Below are 21,008 nucleotides of genomic sequence, written 5' to 3'. Positions count from 1 at the left end.
CCCTTTTTGGTCCACCTTTCTTTAGTAATGCATTTTCTCTGTGTGTTCTCTCTCTCTCTCTCTCTCTCTCTCTCTCTCTCTCTCTCTCTCTGTGTGTGTGTGATGTACAGTTGGCACCCTCATATGTTTACCAAATCCAACCTAGTTCTCTAACCATGATTTATTTGGGATTGGCAAACCATGATCTATCACTCCACCATCCCCAGCTGGTTTGTGCACCCCGAAACTTGAAAACATAGCAAATTAAAGGTTGCCTGAAAAATATCTCAATTTCGACCTTTTACAAAAGTCTGCCCTTGATTCCTAAACAAATCACAACCCAAAATTAAAAGTGTGCATGCTTATTTTTAAAGGCTAACCCATCAGCAAAACTATTTTCTTTCTACGTAGCCTGCATTATCACAGTCCAGATACAGGCCAAAGAGTATTTTCTTCTCAACAGCTGTTGCTGGCTGCTATGTTGCCTTGTATCTTGACATTCAGTGTCTCCACTTCCCACATGATTTGCCAGGGTTTCACATCAACACATAAGCCTCCATGCACATTTATCATGCAACACTGAATATCAATCAGTAGTACCATTCAGCTGTGAGAGATTCTATTACTATCACTCTCTGAAATATGCATTAATGCTAACTGCTATTCTGAATAGCTCGGGTAGACTTTCCACTAGGAGAGGGAGTGGGGAGTGTGAAGCCACTTTTTAAAAGGATGACATACTGCATAAGTATCTTGCATATGTTTTGCATTGCTGCACCACTTTCAGCCTTTACACAAAATAAAGCAACTGAGGGGAGCGTCATTCATTCACACAGCATGATCTCCCCAATATTAAGTATGATTCATATAGGGAACCTTTTCAGAATAACTGGTCAAAGTTAAGTATATTGGGTTGGATGCCGACAAAGCCAGTTGCACTCAGTGCCTATTGAAATCAACAGAATGGCACCTCATTGTGGTGTCCCAAGAGCATGGTCTGAAGGCACATAAATCCCCCACCTTGCTGAGGTTAAGCAGATCTGGATCTAATCAGTGCCTGAATAGGAACCCTGTGAGCACTGCGTCAATTGCGGGGGGAGGGGGCGGTATTCTTTCACCAGGATCAATCCTAATGGAGTTATCAGCCAGCAAATGGGTTGGCTGATTCAGGCTACATACCCAAGGCCCATGCCAAATCTGACTTACATCTGTAATCAATAGAGTTGTGGCCATTTCTATCCCAAGTTGGGTGTCATGTTTTTCCTACTGCATACACATGGTTAAGCCCCTCCCTCAGTAACCACTCGCCTCCTGTGCTTTGGCCCATTTCACCCATGTTCATTTCTCATGGCCTTCAGTCATTTCACATTAGTTCCTTAGTTGATTTCAAGATAGGTTCTTCAGGAAGTTTTCTTTCATTTTCCCAGGGCAATGAAACCCTCCAGCAAGCAGACATTACTGTAGGATTTAGGGAAGATTAAACTTTTACTAGCCTGCCAAAAAGGAATAATTAAAGCAACCAGGGTCTGCTTATGTAAACAGCTGTCACTTCACTTTAACTGGGGCTTTTGCCTTTTACCAGTGTCAAACAGAATAAGCTTTCACAAGACTCGGCTTTCAAGAGGCTCTCCTAAGCAACATTATCTCTTAAGAAACATTATCTTTTCTGAAGTGTTAATAGAACATGCTGAGCTACTGCAGAGTGGACATCATCCAGGATGTGATTCTAAAAGGGTTGGGATTGTTATAGTACATGTACACACACACACACACACACACACACAGCACAGCAAATGTAGTAGCTCTGTTGCCAAAAGGTTCTAACCTCAGCAAATGTCTTTGCTTCCTTCCTGCATGGATAAGTTGGGTTTCAACTTTCATAAACACACATCAAGCTGCTTTATAATGAATCAGATCATGGATGCATCTAGCCCAGAACTTCCTACTCTTACTGCCAATGGGTCTCCAGCGTCTCAGGTGAGGTGCTCTTTCACAGCTCTGGTACCTGAGATGCTTTTAACTGGAGATTCCTGTGAACCTGGGACCTTCTGTATGCAAATCAGGTGCTCCTCATGAGAAGAAAAGGCTAAGGAGCAAACCTGACATACCTATGGAGTGGAGTCCCTATTATAGTTGGCTGGCGTCTTGTACGCCTCCTTCCGGCAACTCCTGCAGCCAAGCTGGTCCCAAATGTATTGCTCTGATTTCCTTTGGACCACATCAGGGAGGCTGAGAGGGAGGGTCTTGTTGTCCACCCAAGACCTCTGTATACACTGCACAGTCTTGTACCCCAGAGAGGTCATTTCGGTGCTGCTAATGGAGCAAAACAACACAGTTTGACTTCGCCACCAGAGGCGCACTCCATTGTCTTTTGAGAATGATAGATGCCAGCACACAGCACACACAATACTGCAAAATTGTGCTCAAGCATTTGTGCTTAAGTCGCCTTCCTAAGAATTCTTGCAGACAAGCATCTAGGAAGATGAAGCTTGCCATTTTGTAACAAGCAACTGGTTTATCCAGTTCATCACCCCATCTGCAAATGGAATTGGTAGCAAATAGCCTAGAGGAAGCTTGATGAGTAGTTTTGAGAAAGCCAGAACTTTCTAATCTATACAGAACTAGAGGAAGGGTTTTTAATTTATCTAGTTCCCAGTTCTTGCTTTCTCTCAATGCTTGCAGGTAGCTAGATGAACAGCAGAACAGAAAGCAATTCTGCCACACATTTCAAAACATGTTGAGAATCAGTAGAGATGCAAAGTCTATTCCAATGGCTGGAGATGGCGACAGCACTAAAATAACAATAATGGTTGCTGATCCAAAGAGAGAGAGAGAGAGAGAGAGAGAGAGAGAGAGAGAGAGATAGGAAAGGAAAATGATTTTTCTCAGTATTAATTTGCCTTTCCCCTAGAATTACTTGGGAATTGTTTGTCTAAACCTTGTAGGTGACATTGAGTAGAACCTAAGGAGATTTTTATTTTCGCTCCAGGGCAAGGTCAGATGGTGGAGGAGTGTTAGCTTTTTCCTTTTCAGTTCTGCTCACAAAGTGTGTTCTGTCACTCCAGATGCTACTCAGAGCAAATTGTGCAGACATGTCTATTGGGCTCATTCTGAGGTTACGTCCTGTTGTGTCGTTGCTTTTTAAATGCTCAGACAGCTGAGCTCAAAACAATAGTGTTATCTTATGACCCAGTGCTATAAGAGGCTGCAAAAGCCAGTAAGTCTATATAGGACCTGCCTGCAAACACTCTTGAGGCATTGCACTGGGAGTGCCAGCTAGCCAGTTGCATCAGCGCTGCTTTCGTTTCGCCAGTAGCCTCACAGCTGCCATGCATCATGGTTTTATAAGAATGAATATCATGCTTAATGGATATATGTGACTGGATTGTTCCAGGAGCGCAGAGCAGAATGGTTCTGGTATTCTGGAGGCAGCCATTGTGGTGCCTTCCATAAACTCCAGCCAGCTTAGCTAATGGCCAGGGATGATGAGAGTTGTAGTATTTTGACTCCCATGAAGCTAACTGTAACCGGATTTTAAACAGACAGCAGCAGCAGAAAATCACATTTCCTAACTTGTGTGGCATCAGCTATTTTATCAGAAGCCATTTTATTTGTTCCCCTATGAAAAATTTCACTGCATGCCACTGCTTCTGATAAGAGTGCTTGGTACCAAAATGACATCACGAATGCAGCTGTAATGCTTGGCTGTTTATATGACCCTCGTTTGCAGGCATTTGATGAATTGCCAAAATATACCGTAGTCCTTCACTGAGCACCAAACCTGGCTCCTGCGTGGCGCAGAAGGGCAAAGACGAGTCTGACGATCAGGTCTCTTGATTGCTCAGATCAGTGAAGAATTTTGACGCAGAAGCTTTTATAAGGCTCAAATGCTATTAGATGACCAGCTGATATGGGTTACCTCCTTGCAGCTCTACTTTGACCAGAGTAAGGTGGTGGGACAAATGTTAAATCCCCAGTTGCCACCTCTCAGATCATGGCAGGTTTGGGATCCTATTTCTTCTTTTGCAACCCAGCTCCCAGAGATGATCCCCCCTTTCTTTTTAAAGAGAAATGCCAAAGTTTATACCTGCCTGGAACTTATGCTTTCCAACATGGAAGTATTCTTTCCTAATGTCAGATGTAAGGAATTGGCTATGGTTATTCAGCGTGAGATAAACTTCTGCATATGGTTGGAGGGCTTCCATGCTTCCCTTTGTTGTTACTTCGTATGTCTCAAGGCTAAGGGAGGTGCACTATACCAAGTTAGATCTTAAGTCCATTTAGCTCAATATTGTCTTTACTGGCTAATGGTAGATCTCTGGGTTTTCAGATGGGGCTCATTTTCAACCATAATGGAGGATGTAATGGGCTCATTTGCATACAAAGTGTATGCTCAACTGCTGCATCTGTTCCCCAGTAATAAAGATTTCCCAGTAATTGAGGTTATTGTATATCCCACCTTTCCAACCAAATGTTCAAAGCAACTCACAGCAAAGCAATAAAAATAACCCAAAAAAGTGAAAATCTGCCAATTTCAATATTCAAATGGTTTTCCAATGGGAGGACTTCCAAATACCTGCGACTTCACTGAGGTTTCTTGCAGGTTACCGCTTCCTGCAATGTATTTCAGAGAGAAGACTGGTTCTTTTTTTTTTTTTAATAATATTTATTAAAAATTTTCCAGAATAAAAAGGAAAGATAGCAAGAAAAAAACAAAAAAACAAAAACAAATATGATTTACACTTGGTTTCAGTGGCATCTTTCCCGGACTCCCCCCCTCCCCCTCTTGTATTCCATTTCCCTTAAATTGCTTCCACAGATTCTTACCCCCAATTTTAAAACCTTATTTGTAATTTTAAATAACCCATTTATTCCAAATTAATTTATCTTATTTATCTTAATGAACCATTTCTCCTTATATTTTATATAATTCCCTAAGATCGACCCCATTTCCCTTCCACGAATTCCCCTATTTTCAAACAACAAACATGAAAAAAGAAAAGAAAGAAATAATATATAATTTTACAGCCTTTGGATTCCAAATCTCCCCCCCCCATTCCCCAGTTCCAATCCCCAAAGTTCATCCATTGTCTACTGCCAGCCTGTTGTATCCACGTCTATATCTCAACTCCACTTTGCTGTCTTTTGATAGCTTTTAATTTCAGAAAGTCCAATCTCGAAAAAACTCTCAGAAAAAGTCATTGTTCTTCCATCCAGACCTCTATGTTTAAGAGTCTAACTTAAATTCTATTTCTTGGTCCTTTTAAAGTCTGGATGTTCCAAATACTCCGGCTTCAAATTTGGTCCAGCTCTTATTCCTCAGGTTGCTTTTTCCTGTTCTGCTGCAGAAACCTTCTAATTCAGAAACTTCTTGTTCTCCACAGAGGCTTTTGTTATTCAGGAACATAACTTGCGTCAAGTCCCTTCCTTTCTTCAATAGATAAATCCATTGTCTCCTTTAGTATAGAAACCTCTGTAAACAAAATAAGGCTTCGTTTTTGCAGCTTTCCCAAGAGATAACAGATCCTGCTCAAATTCATAGTATTTTTCCACTTGCTGCTACTGTTGCAATGTCCCAGCCTCCCTCTAGAGGGAATATGGTAACTTAATTTCTTTCAAAATCAGACCCAAAAGTCAAATAACTTGTTGCCTTTATTTCCAATAATTTATGTCCAAATTGTAACAAATCTAACCAGCAAAGCCATCGTAACAAAGTTCTCTTTTATTTTCCTGCTTTGACAGCTACTTTGACAGCTGTCAAAGTTTCTGTGTCTCTTCACCAGTCTCTCATAGCGGATCGTTCCCGGTTCCCGGGGGGGTTGCATTTTAGTTCCCACAAATCAGTCTTCTCCTCCAGCACAATTATTGTAATTTCCCTTCGTGAAGTTAAAATTTTTTTTCAGGTAAACAAGTTCATCTCTCGATCTTAGTTGTCAAATCCTTGCGTTGAGCCATCTACAACAGGGGGGGGGGGCGGACTTCCTTTTTGCACTCCCCCCGCTCGCTCCAAATTCAAAGATCAAATTTCCCTTTTAAGTCCAATCAATTTACTCACGGGTTGTTCCTTTTAGTCCAAATCCGAAATTTTCAAAGAAGAAGTCATTGCTCTCCGCCGAATGGCATGCGGCTTCGCTGGGCAGGGGAAGCATTGGACTCACAGCACCACACCCCCCCCCCGTTACCCGCTCCGCAGCCTTTAAAAAGGCTCCTTCGCGGGTCGGGGGGGCGCAAACGGTGCCCGCCGAGTCACCAAGTCCATGGGCATCTCCGCCCATGGTTTTTGAGGGTCCCCGCGTTGCCGGCACGGCAGGACCCGACCCCTACCCAGCCGACTCCCTCCGGAGCTCGGAGGGAGTCCGCCATTCGGCGATGGCGCCGACCCGGAAGTCTTCTGGTTCTTGGGGAGGGAATTAGCAAAAGAGCTTCTTTGCAGAAGGAAATGGATAGTGCTGAATGGCATGTGGTCAATGACATAATAGTAGTGGTTAGCTGAAAAACAAGAATGTCCTCTTCAGTCATGATCAGTGGGGATTTTTAAAAAATTGTTTTTTATTAAAGATTTTCTGGGGTTACAAAAGTACATACACCGTCTCTAAAGCAACTCAGTGTTGAATGCACTGGAGGGCTGGTGGTTGACTAGTGACGGTCTGCCAATGACTCATTCTGGAGGAACAAGTAGAGAAAGCATCAATGAAAAGCAAGACTGGAGAACCTTCTTCAGCCCCAGGATCATATTCATTCATGTCTAACCTTCTGGGGGCCACTTACAGGTTATGGGTGGGGCTACAGCCCAAAAATAGGTGGGACCAAAACAGAAGTGGGAAGGGCACTCCATACACCCACTCTCACATGAACATATCCATTCATACATATCCACCCATCCCGCTGATGTAAATGGAAAGATTTCCCCCCAAACCTAACAGCTGAAGGGGTTGGCATCAGACAAGGGAAGACCGGGAGGAAAATGTGTGGGGCAGAGAAGGCCCTTTGGAATACATGAAGACCTCTGGAGGTTCCCTATACAGTGGTACCTCAGTTTTCAAACATAATCTGTTCTGGAAGATCGTTTGAGTTCCGAAACATTCAAAAACTGAAAACTCTATACGGAAGCCTCAAAACGTATGGAAAACTCAAACAGGAAGCCTCCTTGGAAGTTTGACTTCTGAGGCATGTTCAAAAATGGAAGCATTTATTTCTGGGTTTATGGCATTAAGTTCCGAAATGTTTGTCAACGGAGATGTTCGAAAACCGATGTACCACTGTATCTGATGTAAAGAAATGTATATAAATTCTGGGTGCGATTCATTTCTCAGAAAATGATGGTATATGTCAAGCACATTTATTTGGGTAGCCATCACTGTGAAAAACAAACACATTCAATTTACTAAGAACAGGAACTGTTGGAGGAAAGCAGTTACGGTATATTTAAAGAACAATCTACCAAGATGTTCCCCTGCACATTCTCCATTGAACTGATTGGAAGCTCTACAAGAGCACTGCCCCATGCCCTCCAATATTTTCATCCCCCCAATTGGCACTCTGGGACATGTCAGAAGAATCCGGAAGGTGTTTTGGTACAAACCTAATGATTATTGACAGAATGAGTGTCTTTTGGTTCGGTGATCTGGCGCGAGGATTTTCGCCAGAGCACCAGTCCAGAAAATTAGATGTTCCAGGATGTAAACAGAAGCCAGGAATGGCTTCTGTGATTCTGGGATTTCCCACTTAAAATGTGTCAGTTGTGGGGTTTGCTGTCCTGGTATATACTGCCATGATCTAATGTGAAAATGAGGAACACCAGGGATTTTTTTTCCAGCCGGAGCTCAGCTCCAGCACCTCTCAGGTGGGGACCATTGCCATTCGAAGAGAACAAGGGCAAAGTTCATTGAGAATGGCACCTCTTTTTCCGGAAGAATAGCACTGGGAGAACACCATCCTAAAAGGGGCATTCCAAGCTCTCACAAGGGATGGAAGACTTCTCCTAAAATGATGTCTCCCAATTCGCACACGTGCATCATCTTAGGACAAAGGAAGGGTGTTCCTTTTGTTTCAGAGCTATCATTTTATTCACATGCAGATTTAATAAATTGCCTGATTGTAGGGAGTTACACCCCATCCTTCAATCCGACTGGCAGGGTGACTTACAAAATGCAAAACTCAATTAAATAAGTTTAAAACATAACACACACAAAATAACAAAATCTGTGACAGGGGTGGGGAACCTGCAGCCCTCCAACCCCCATGAGCCTCAGTCAGCATGGGCAATGGTCAGGGATGATGGGAGTTGTAGTTCAGTGACATCTGGAGGCCACCATGTTGGCTGCCCATGGTTTACATCTGAAATGACAAATAGCACATTGATGAGAACTTCATTTTCACTCAAATTTGCAATGTTTTGGAAAACCAATATTATGTATTATGACTTAACGTATTTCACAAGGATTGCTGTTAAAAGTCAAGGAAATACCATACCCCGCCCCCCTCCCGACCTGAACCTGCTGATTCTACCATTAAAATGAGTAATTTACCCTTTAAAAATATAAATGACATATTTATTCAACATCTTCAAACTGGTTAAGGAAGAAGAGTTTGAAGAAGAGTTTGGATTTGATATCCCGTTTTATCACTACCCGAAGGAGTCTCAAAGCGGCCAACATTCTCCTTTCCCTTCCTCCCCCACAACAAACACTCTGTGAGGTGAGTGAGGCTGAGAGACTTCAGAGAAGTGTGACTAGCCCAAGATCACCCAGCAGCTGCATGTGGAGGAGCGGAGACGCGAACCCGGTTCACCAGATTACGAGTCTATCGCTCTTAACCACTACACCACACTGGCTCTCAAGGACAGGACTCTGCTAAATGGTTCCAATTAGGAACCAGCCAAATAAGCATAACTGTGAAATATATATATGGGGGGGGGGTAGTTACATTGACTGGATGAGTCACAGTGAATTAGAAGAAAGACTGGCAGCTGGTTGTATATGAAAGTCTACTTTGAAACTCTTTCCTATTTCGCTCAACCAGAATCCAACCAGAGGTCAAATCGGCAAGTGTGCTTTCCCATTAAACTGAAGTGCAGTCAAGTTAAGAGCTTAGAAGGTTGGATTTTAAATGTTTGCTGTGGTTAGAAAAAAGCAATCCTTTGAATGTCAGATGAATAAGAAATAAGTGTGTGTGTGTAGAAGGGGCAAAAGAATTTAGCAAACTCAATAACAGGATTTGGAAATAATATTTAATAAGGGGCTATGAATAAAGTTTGAGTCTGCAAGACAGAAAAGGGAATCAGACATTTAAACATGAAAACCTCAAGGCAATTTGAAGATGACCAGTACTGCATCTATGATGGGTGTGGTTTTGGTTTTTTAATCCATTTTTTTTCAGAGATCTGTTTAAATTCTTACACTGAACTGATTGATCCACAACACATTTCAAGATGCAGATGCCCACTGAGAGAGAGCATCTCAGCTCTACACATTTATATAATTTGTGGAAGCAAATGAAAATATCTGGAAAGGCATCAACACTATAGGAAAACACTTGAGGCCTGGTTCTGCTATCATTTACACACATGTATTCCATTGACTTCCAGTTCCATTACATATGTATAAATGGAGAGCAGATGCTAAAGAAAGTATCATAATTTTGACAGTCATGGTATCTGGTCAACACTGGGGTATGTCTAGAGGCTTTTTGTGGGGAAGGGGGTTGTTGCTGTTACCGATATTAGTTTTGTGCATCTTTATTTTAGATCTTACTAAGATTTACGCAGAACATGATTAATTTGGTTGTGCGCTTTTTGACGTTTCATTTATAGTTTATTATGACTACTTTTATTGTTTGTAATTATGTAATTGTTTTTCGTGTTGTAAGCTGCATTGAGCATGGTTTTAACTATGGAAAGGCGGCATGCAAATAAAATTCAAGACAACAAAAGATTGTTCCAGTCAGCTACTTCAGACTCATTTTCCATGTAAATTTTTTGCTCAGTTTTTGAGGCAGGAGTGGAGCTACTGAGCAGTCAGCTATTGGCTGTTGTAATACCTTAATGATGCATTGCAGGGGGTTTGACAAGTTGATCCTCGGGGTCCCTTCTAACTGTGCTAACTATGATTCTATGACTGTTATATGATTGTTAGCATGAGTAAGGCAGATTTTATGCTATATCACAATATGAGGGTTGTACAGAAGAATGTTCTGGGGCAGGACATTCTGTAATTGTCCATGAATGTCCACTTTTGGGAGAGATATTGGGACTTCTCTGGGGTGACACAAGTTTTTGCACACTACTACGTTCTGTAATTGTCCATGAATGTCCACTTTTGGGAGAGATATTGGGACTTCTCTGGGGTGACACAAGTTTCTGCACACTTCCTAGAAAGAAGTGACCTAGAGCTCTGTTGGAAAAGAATAGAGACAAAGGGGATAAAGTTTGAGAGAAGAGAGCGTTGAGCCGGGATCTGCTAGCTAAAAATATCTGGAGGTACTGGTGTGATTTGGGACAGTGGATTTCTTCCTTTGAAGGACCACTTGTGTGCTGTCTGTTTCCATTAATGCTCAACTTGTTCCCAATATTACGTAAGAATACAAGAAGAGCTCCAGGCTGATGGCTCATCTAGTCCAACATCCTGTTCTTACAGTGGCCAACCTCATGCCTGTGAGGTGCCTACAAACAGGACCTGACTGTGAAGGCTGGAGGGTGTGGAAGGAAAACATAGTGTGGTTAATTGGATCATCTTAATAGATGGTCCTGGTTGTGGGCAGGCTCTCCACCTGGTTCCCCCCACCCTGGCGTGGGTGGAGCTATCACCCTCACACTGGGGTGGCACCACAAAAACCCAGGGCTATTGCCCAATCAAGTCAAGGGTGATAGTGGGGGAAAGTATAAAAGCAGCAGCGTGACGTGTGCCAGGCTCCTGCTTTGCGCTGCCAAACACCCGCCCACCCTCCCTTTAATTTAGATCCTTTGGCCTTGCTTTGGACTTTGGTTGGTTGCCCGGCTTGAGTCAGGGGCCGGGTAGGATTTTTTTCCATTTGGCAAATTGGCACGGGCCCCTTGGTTTTTGCCTACCTCTTAGCAATCGTCACAACTTTGTAAGGTTTGGCGGTTAGGCATTGGCTTATGGTGAATGGGGGAGGGGAGGTCAGCCATCACCTGCCCCTCCAGTTTCAAGGGTATTCCATTAAAGGAAGCCGGGGCCTGGTTCCTGTCCAAAGTCTGCTTGAAGGGTGAGGGCCATGCCAGGCCTCTGGGAACACCAGGGGAGATGCAGCCGGGTTCCCCCGAAGCAATTTCCCTTTGGGTGGTTTACCCTTACAGACTTCCTGCAAAGGGGGCAGGAGTCAGATATAGTCTTGCCAATGCCTAAGCCAATACCGCTCTCATTCCTGTAATCAATAAAGTTGTGGCCAAATTTTTGCCCAAAAACTTTAAACAAAATATCCGTGTCTGTGTCAATTTATTTATCCTACCATGCAAGTAGCCATTGATAGCCTTACCCTCCAAAGTGCCATTCCATCAGCCAAAAGCCAGCCCAGGTAAGCACTGCCCTTGAAAATTCTCAGTGCTCAGGAAATTGCAGAGCATGTAAAAGCACACAGAAATGGAAATAAGAGGCTTGCTTTCTGAGACTTTTCTGAAATGATTGTCTCAGAAGTCAGTGCCATAATAATATTCATTTTCAGGGTGGCTTACTTATATTAAAAAACCCCACGCCCACACAATTTATTTCCTGATTTGACTTTCATCCTGACGGAAACTCCCTTTGTCAGCCACATTGCAGCCATTTCTTTGATTATCAGTTTTGATAAAGATAAACACAGATGTTAACTGAAATGCTCTTGGTTGGGTGTCATTTTGTGCTGGAGAGCTTACAAAATGGGAAAACATCTTATTAAGAAAACATGGTGGTGGTATTTTTACATTTCACAAGTATACTGGGAGGGTAAAACACACCAAACTCTATGAAACAAGAAAGACTACAGAGTATGGTGTGGTTTGGAGTGAAAATTATAAGCAACTTCATTTCGTCCAACAGAAGAAAGAATCTTGGCTTCCAAGCTCATAGCCTCATTTTCTAAATTTAAATGCCCTTTAGTTTATGGTAAATGTTAAATACTTACATTTATAGTGGGAAGGAACAGGACAAGGAACTCATTTTTGCTATTGCTAATAATTTACTATTTATTCTTACAAAGTTTCATCCTACTAGATGTCCCATTGTTTTCAATGGGCTTTCTCTCAGGTAAATGTTTCCTGGAGAGCAAAGTTCTGATATCGTTATGGCCAGTGCTTTTTTCCCCTAAAAAAAATATTTAGCGGTACTCTCATTTTGACTCAAGAAAATCACCATTTTATAGTTCAAATCGGGGAAAATAAATACAGTAAATGGACAAAAGTACAAAGATTCACAAAATGTTTAGGGGTATGCGTACCCCTGCATACCCCCAGAAAAAAAGCACTGATTATGGCTCCATCTGAACTATTCATTTAAACCTGAATCACACTACTTTTAACAGCCCTGGCTTCTCCTGAAGACTCCCAGATACAGTGATACCTCAGGTTACAAACACCTTGGGTTACAGACGCCACTAACCCAGTAGTACCACCTCGGGTTAAGAACATTACCTCAGGATGAGAACAGAAATCACATGGTGGCAGAGGGAGGCTCCATTAGCTAAAGCGGTACCTCAGGTTAAGAACGGACCTCCGGAACGAATTAAGTTCGTAACCAGAGGTACCACTGTAGTGTAGTTTGTTAAGGAGACAGTTGTTAAGAGACTCGTATTCCCCACATGGAGCTACAGTTCTCAGAGAGGCTGAACAGTCAGTCCCTCTGTCCAGGGAACCCCCTTTTCTTTTTAAATTAAGTCTTGTGGTGAATCATCCCCTACTCAGAAGCAAAAAGCTAGCAACTCCACCACACCTCCTCCTTTCCCCTATCTCTAGTTACATGCCACTGCCAGAGGGTGCTGCTTGGAGAATGTTATTCAACCCCATGAAGTCCTCAGTGTGGGGTTCCTCAGGGTTCACCTGCAAGTCTTGCAAAGCAACATAGGGCTCAATGCATTCAAGCAAACACTTGCAGATCCCATTTAAATCAGTGTTAAAAGTCAGTCATGACCTAAGTGCCATTAATTTTCAGTGGGAACTAATTGCAATCAGCTTGGCCTGGCCCTCACCCACCATGACCTACGCTGAACTGCATGGACTGATGTAGAATTTCAAGATGTCAAAAACCCAGTCTTCAAGAGGTATCATTGAAACGATGCTTTCTCCCCTGAAAAAAAGAGAGAGATCCATATGGCTGCATGGAAAACATCTAATTTCAGAGAACATAGAACAGAGCACATCTCTAGGGCGAGCCAGCTATAGGAAATAGGAAACAAACAAATAACACAAGAGATGAGTGATTCAGAGTCACTGACTCTTTTGTTTAAAAAAAAGAAAAAGAAAAAGCTTCATTGATCTCCCTGACATAAACCATCATCTCATGCCAAGGGGAAGTGCCAAAAACAATAACAAAATTGAGCAGGCATTTAGCGAGAAAACATAAAAGCATTTTCCAAGGGAATGTCATACAAATGTACACATTCGCATCGCTGTTCTGCCTAAGCCTCAGCGACCTTTGGAAAGTCACTTTAGGATCTTCTGAAGGGAGAGCCTTTGCCAAAGTTAAGTTACTTGGGGTTATACAGTATGTTGCTAATGTTTGCCCCCTGAAGAGGAAAGCGATGTCTCCAGCAAGATGTCTCTTTGATGTGAGCGTTGCTGTTCCAAGCTGAGCTTGCCAGCTTTTGGTGCAGAAAGATGACATCTAACACTTGCTTGTCAATATGACAACCTCAGCACAATGAAGGAACTGAGAGGTCGTGCCCCCAACAGGTCTGGGACCGAGCTGAACTTTAGAGAATGACTGAATCAATGCCGTAAGATGAAACAGAAGTGCAAGTGTGTGAAAGATAAAAAAAAGATTTTTTTTTAATGTGGCCATGTGCCTTACCACATGACTTGAGATGAAGAAGTTCGCAGAATCAGTTTCTTGAACAAAGGCCATTTCTATTCCTTCCTTTTTGAAAGCACTTTACATTATTTAATTAGCCAGCTTTTCATCTCATGCTTCTTTTTGTGTGCGTATTGTAATATATGTAAATGAAAAAGTAACCACAACTGAGCCAATGGGAAATTACATGCTAGTTTTGATCAGGATGGGAGTTGGGTGCCTATTTGACCACATTCTATTTCCATTCACAGTCATCAAAAACAGAAAGAGTCTGGCCATGGCTAGCCTTGCTCTGGTAAGCCTCCCGCTAGACTACTGCAGTGCATTGTACATAGGGCTGTCTTTGATGACTGTTCAGAAAAGATAGTTAATCCAAAATGCAGCTGTTAGGTTTGTAACTGGCCAATGGGTGAATAGAACATATTACTCCAGTGCTGAAAGAATTGCACTGTTGCTGGTTCAGGTTCAAGCACAATTCAAAGTGCCCCAAGCTTACCATTGAAGTTTTAAAGCATGACTTGAAACTAGGTCCCACCAGCAACGTACCAGCAGGATCTTGTGTTGTGCTGTGCTCTGGAGGCATTCTTTACAGTGACCCTACAGAATAATATAGGACCTTGATAAAGAGAGACCAGCTATTCTCTGTGGTAGGCACACCAAGGACAGAGTTTCTTTATAATGGCCAGATTGTTCTGTTGCTCCAAGTCCTTCAGACGCTGTCCAGTTAGCCTTTTTGCTTTAATAAAGCCCATCGTGAGAAGCTGATGTGTTGCTATGGCTGTTGGCTAATGCGAATAAAGTCTATCTATCTACCTACCTACCTATCTATATCTATATCTATCTATATCTATCTATCTATCTATCTATCATCTATCATCTCTATCTATCTATCATCTCTGTGGTAGGCACCCGACATCTATGGAACTCTCTTTCCTCAGATGTTTGTCTTTTCTGCACCAGGCATAGACTTAATCTTTTGTAACATGACGCCATGCGCAAGGCCAAAATTTGGTGCCCCTCCCCCAATGGATCTTCTCAGATATGTATCTTCTCAATTTTGTGCCCCCTCGGCTTGGCACCCTGTGTGGTGGAACCGCTGCTTGTGACCCTAAATCCAGAGCTGATTTATTTATCTTCCCCAGACTTTTTAACATCCAGTATGATTTAAGCACCAGCTTGGCATTGCATTTTGAGGCTCCCCCCCCCCCCCGTGCTTCTCAAATTAGCTTCTCTTTGGCTTTCTGGTTTAAGAGATTAAAGTTGATATGCTGTGGATTTTGCTGTGCACTTCTCCTGTGGAAAAATGAAACAACTTACACTCTGATTAAAGGAAATAACAGGAACCCTAGTTCAGCTCGTGTGTTCTTTTTTCCTCCTTTATTTTTTAGACAATAAAAACTTGTTCACTTTTGGTTTGCATTAACTACTGGTCATTTTCCACTCACAAATTATTTTTCAGCACAGGTCTGATTCAGAGCAAGTAGAATGTGACATTTCAGCCCATAGCTTAATTTTTTGATACTTTAATAGAATAAGAAAGCTCCGGATAGGATTTATTTGTGGTACCCAAAGTGGAAGGCTGGGGGGCAAACTGAAGATCCTCAAATTGACTTTTGGCAAACCGAAGATCTTCAGTTCACATCAAAATGGCAGACTTCCTTGGGTTACGACCATTCAATTAGCAGATAAATGGAGCAGAACCTCCATGATATACGCTTCATTTATGCTCAGGACCTTGAGCATTGTTCTAGTGTTAGCCTAGTTCTCACAAACCACAGATGAGGTGTTAATGCTGTGTGGATTGTACCATTTTAGACTATGGCCCCATCTTCTCACTATATTTAAATTAGAATCATACCACCTTAAACAGTCATGGTTTTCCCCAAAGAATCCTGGGAACTTTAGATTATTAAATTTTCTGAGAGTTGTTAGGACACCCCTATTCCCTTCAGAGTTCCCTGGTAAGAGGGATTGGCGGTTAAATCTGCTTCTGCCTGGGGTAGATCATGAACTCATAGGTTCCCTTCACCAGGTCACCAGAGACCCTTCCTCTAATAGCAGGAGGTCTGACTCTTGGGCCATGACACCAGTGGAGGAATGGCTCTTGCTAATGAAGAGAATATACTCTATCTATCTATTTATCTATCGTCTATCATATATCTATCATCTATCTATATACCCCACTTTTCTTTTCTTTTTAAAGACACCAGAGTGGCTCAGAGTAAGAACAACACTTCCATTTTTCTTTCTTTCAACAAGGTAAGTTCATCTCCATTTCACAATATATAATGGGAAGAATAGAGGAAGTGGACATACTAGACAGCAGAGAAGCAACATTGTCTGTCCAGGAATCTTCCCCTTCTCAAGTGATCAGAAGGCGTGATTAAAAAGAAGAAAGATTTTATCCACTATTGATGATTATGTTAGAAATTCCTAGAGGTAAACAGTAAAAGTCATGTATGAAATATTATAATAATAACAACAACAATATCTTCAAAGAAAGACAGTGGTTAGAATTTAGAGTATTCTTGTTAATATTGATAGGAATTATATCTAATGCAAGAGAAGAGGCCTTATTTCATATGTGAGTTCTGGAAGACCTGTTCCCTGCCTTGCAGACCTTTTCCCACCTGGCCTTGACTGACTTCAGCTACAAAAACTGAGGATTATGGTTTTCTGTTGGTGGTGGGGTTGTTGCTGCTATCAATATTAATTTTTTGTATCTTACTTTAGATCTCATGCATATACTGAGGTACAGTGTGTAAATAAAATGAATGCATTATGTAAGGGCGGACTTGCTTTACAAAAAAACTGTGCACATTAGGCAAAGTTTCACACAAAAGTGCCAATCCACCAATGTGGAATTGATGTGGAGAACAGAAGTTAAGACTGGAAAAATGAGAAACTGTGGGAAACAGAAATGGTCAGTTATGTGTCGGAATTCAAGCCTATATCAGTAGTAACTGGCAACTCTCCAGGCACCCGGCTTGATCTCCTGTTGACCTCCCTGTCTGCATTCCCCAGCAAGATCCAGGCAAAGTCGCGATAGGCGATTCTTCTCAGCGTGAGAAGAACACCCCCCCCTCTTTCTTGCCCCCCCCCGGCAGGGGAAAGAGATAGACAGAAACGTATTTACATGCCTTTATTTCTGTCTTTGCAGCGTTACAAAAAACATGACTGCTCTCTTCAAGCTCCAGCAGTCGAGTGACAAACACTTCCTGTACTTCCTGTACAGGAACAAAAGGAAGAGCTCATATTACACTCTGAACTAATTCCGGTGCTTTGCACTGTGAATTGACTGTCCCTCTGTTTCCCACGGACAGTCCCAACATTCCCATCATGTTTTGTTTGCATCCATATCGTAACATAGGCCCACCCCCAGTTTAGATGAGTGGTGATATGGGGAGGAGGACAAACCCTGGTGTGTGTGTATATATATATATATATGTATATATATATATATATGTATATATATATATATATATATATATATATATATATGTATGTATATATATATATATATATATATATGTATGTATATATATATATATATATATATATATATATATGTGTGTGTGTATATATATATATATGTATATATATGTGTGTGTGTGTATATATATATATATATATATATATATATATGTTTGTGTGTGTGTGTGTGTGTGTATATATATATATATATATATATATATATATATATATATATGAATGCCCTGTTCCTTCCACCTTTTTAAAGCTTTGCTTGCAGGGCAGCCAGACCCACTGCAATGAGCAATACCAATGAGGTCCACTTCCCCACCATCTTAATCTCCACCCCCTCCCTGAGACAAATTAAGGAAAGGTTAAGGAATGCTTTTGATAACGTAGATAACGTAGACACATGACGTCCCACCTTTTATGCTCATAATGAGTTATTACCTTGTCTTTTTTATCGCTTAATTTTTAATCATTTTATGCCACTATATTGGTGAAACACTGCTCATTTGTCCCTATGTAACATTCTACCTTTTTTCCCTGCCTTCAAACTCCGCCTCCCCTCCAATGGTATTTGAGGGGCAGTGTTCACGGAGGGAGGAAGAATTAAAATGTGACACCAGAGGGCGGAGCAAAGCAACCAGCCACCACCAGCAGGGAAAGAAACAGCATTTTGGAAAATGGTGTGGCTGGACATTACTTACATTTGACGGATAAAATCCTAGATAAAAAAGGTTTTAATTCACAAGTATGCCCTGTGACATTTTAGAACGACATATCTAATATTGTTCTGACAGGGGGAAATAACATTCGACAGGTCAGTGTAGATCCTGCCCAAGAGCCAATGGGTTTTATTTTCTCTTCTGGAAGTCCGTCAAAAGCTGCATATCTATATATAAATTAGCCTTGGCATATTGTATGCAAATCTGTGTCCCCCAAGCCTTTTAAGTTCTTTCCAGTGCACATTTAGAGATGCTGATGATCGAGACAGGTCTGCTTTTGTAAATGATCCATCCATTAGAAGTAAATCAAACTTTTTCTCATGTGCTGAGGCTGTGAACTCCTCATATCTTGTGCTTGTTGTCGGTTTGGCGTGGGGCTTTCTGTACATGATCGACTGAAGTGGTTCTTTCCCTTTCCACAACTCCCAATTGTGTCTTAAAGTTAACCGGGTAACATTACACTTGCAGTGACTCAGAGCGTAAGCAAAGGTCTATTTGCTTTTCGAGAAAATGTGCAGCAGGGAAAAAAGGACAATTACTTCAGACCACACACAGCCTCAGCATCTCTCTGTTATGTATACCTGGCATTGAAAGCAACTCAAATCGCGGCTGAATCCATTTGCTGCACTGCATTTGAAGGTTGTTTAAAATACGTAATTGAAACAGTCATGCTGAGAAACCATACTAGGCATGGTTTTTATCTCTTGTAAAATAAAAAATAAAAAAAATCATACCCAAAGACATCTGGCTGCAATGTCATGTGTATCTGTTTAATTCTGATACACAAATCTCTGCTCCTCATTGGCTAGTGGAAAAGAGTGGAATTCACCTTCAACACAGAGCAAAGCATAGCTAGAAAGGGTCTTTCAGAGGGAGGGCTTCTTGACTGCATAACTACAGCTTGAACAACAAATGACTCTAGGAAGCTCTCGTGGACAGGGTGGGGTTTTCCCCTCTGACCTCAGAGTTAGAGAACTGCAGGTTAGTCAAGGTCATCAATCAGAAACACAGCATTTGCTCTGCACACAGAAGGCAGCAGGTTCAGTCTTCAGCATCACTCACCAGGGAGGGTTGGAAATGTTCCCTGCTGGAAATCCTAGATTTCCCTGGGTCAGCAACCTTTTTCAGCCGTGGGCCAGTCCACTATCCCTCAGACCATGTGGTGGGCCGAACTATATTTTTTGGGGGGAAATGAATGAATTCCTATGCCCCACAAATAACCCAGAGATGCATTTTAAATAAAAGGACACATTCTACTCATGTAAAACACGCTGATTCCCAGACCATCTGTGGGCCGGATTGAGAAGGCGATTGGGCTGCATCCGGCCCCCGGGCCTTCGGTTGCCTACCCCTGTCCTAGATAGCCACCGCTGCCAGTCATTGCAGACAATATTGAGTTAGCTGAACCAATGGTCTGACATGGTATAAGGCAGCTACATTCCTGTGTTCCATCATAATTCTGCCCCCCTCTGCCAGCTGTTTGTTCCAAGGCAAGAAGATGGATGATGTCCTCCTTTGCCTCCATCAACCCTTCAAAGCAGATGGGGGCGGGGAGTAGAAATTGCAAATTCCTGTTGCAATACCTTTGTTGGATTCCATCCTACATTTATAGGGTCTCTAATATGGCGCCTGAGGTCACCATGCTGCAGCTTTTTGATAATTCCCAAGACCCTTTGCCTCTCCCTAGATTTCTTTTAAATTAGATCTTTTCCATTGATTCTGGAGCAGATTGTCTTCTTCTTTTTGTCTGTGTTTTATTTGTATTTTGGGGGTCTGCAGCCGCTTTGCCAGTTTTGAGGATGTTCTGTCCTTCGCCAGTTTTTCTTCTGTGAAAGGGTTCTTTTGTAGTACCCACAACAGTTTCTTAGATAGAAAGGTTGGGAACCCCTGCTTTATTTTATTTCCCCGAAATTTCATAGCACTCAACATATAAATACCAAAATGGTGCACAATTTGAAAACCTAAAACCCAGTATAGCACATACAAAATAAAATGCAAGATGCAGAGGGACTAACACATGCAGAGGAACTAACTAGGCTGTGTAGTGAGATAAGAAGAAGAAGAAGAAGAAGAAGAAGAAGAAGAAGAGGAGGAGGAGGAGGAGTTTGGATTTGATATCCTGCCTTTCACTCCCTTTAAGGAGTCTCAAAGCAGCTAACATTCTCCTTTCCCTTCCTCCCCCACAACAAACACTCTGTGAAGTGAGTGGGGCTGAGAGACTTCACAGAAGTGTGACTAGTCCAAGGACACCCAGCAGCTGCATGTGGAGGAGCGGAGACGCGAACCCGGTTCCCCAGATTACAAGACTACCGCTCTTAACCACTACACCACACTGGCTCTCTTTTAGATTAGTCTTGATCAAGCACCTAAAACATAATACAGTAGGCATTTCCCAAATGTCCAAAGGCAGAGATTTCCATAGAGTTGGTACAGCATGCTGAAGGCCCAGTGATTATGGAGGAGACCTCGGGAACAATGCCATAGTAAAAAATGCAACTCTTGAAGACCACAGTGACTGGAGAAGTGGGAAGGAAGAAGGTGGTCCCTCAAGTAGGCTAGTCCTAAGTAGCAGCAACGTTATTTGATCATGAAAAATGCATCTTTTTTAAAATTGTATTTTGACGAAGTAATAATCATAAATAAATCAGAATAAAAATGTGCACCTCACCACCGAGACCATTCCATTGTAACTACCCAACCTCCCAAAATTTCAACGCCTCTTGTGATGATTTGACCCCTTTCCTTTTTAACAGTATGAATTCTACAAACACCCTCCACATCTCCTCAAAATAATTTCTCCTGCATATTCCCCATCTTACCTTAATGGCACATA

Source organism: Podarcis cretensis (assembly GCF_951804945.1).
Source record: "Podarcis cretensis genome assembly, chromosome: 12".
NCBI lineage: Eukaryota > Metazoa > Chordata > Lepidosauria > Squamata > Lacertidae > Podarcis > Podarcis cretensis.
Note: the sequence above shows the minus strand (reverse complement) of the source record.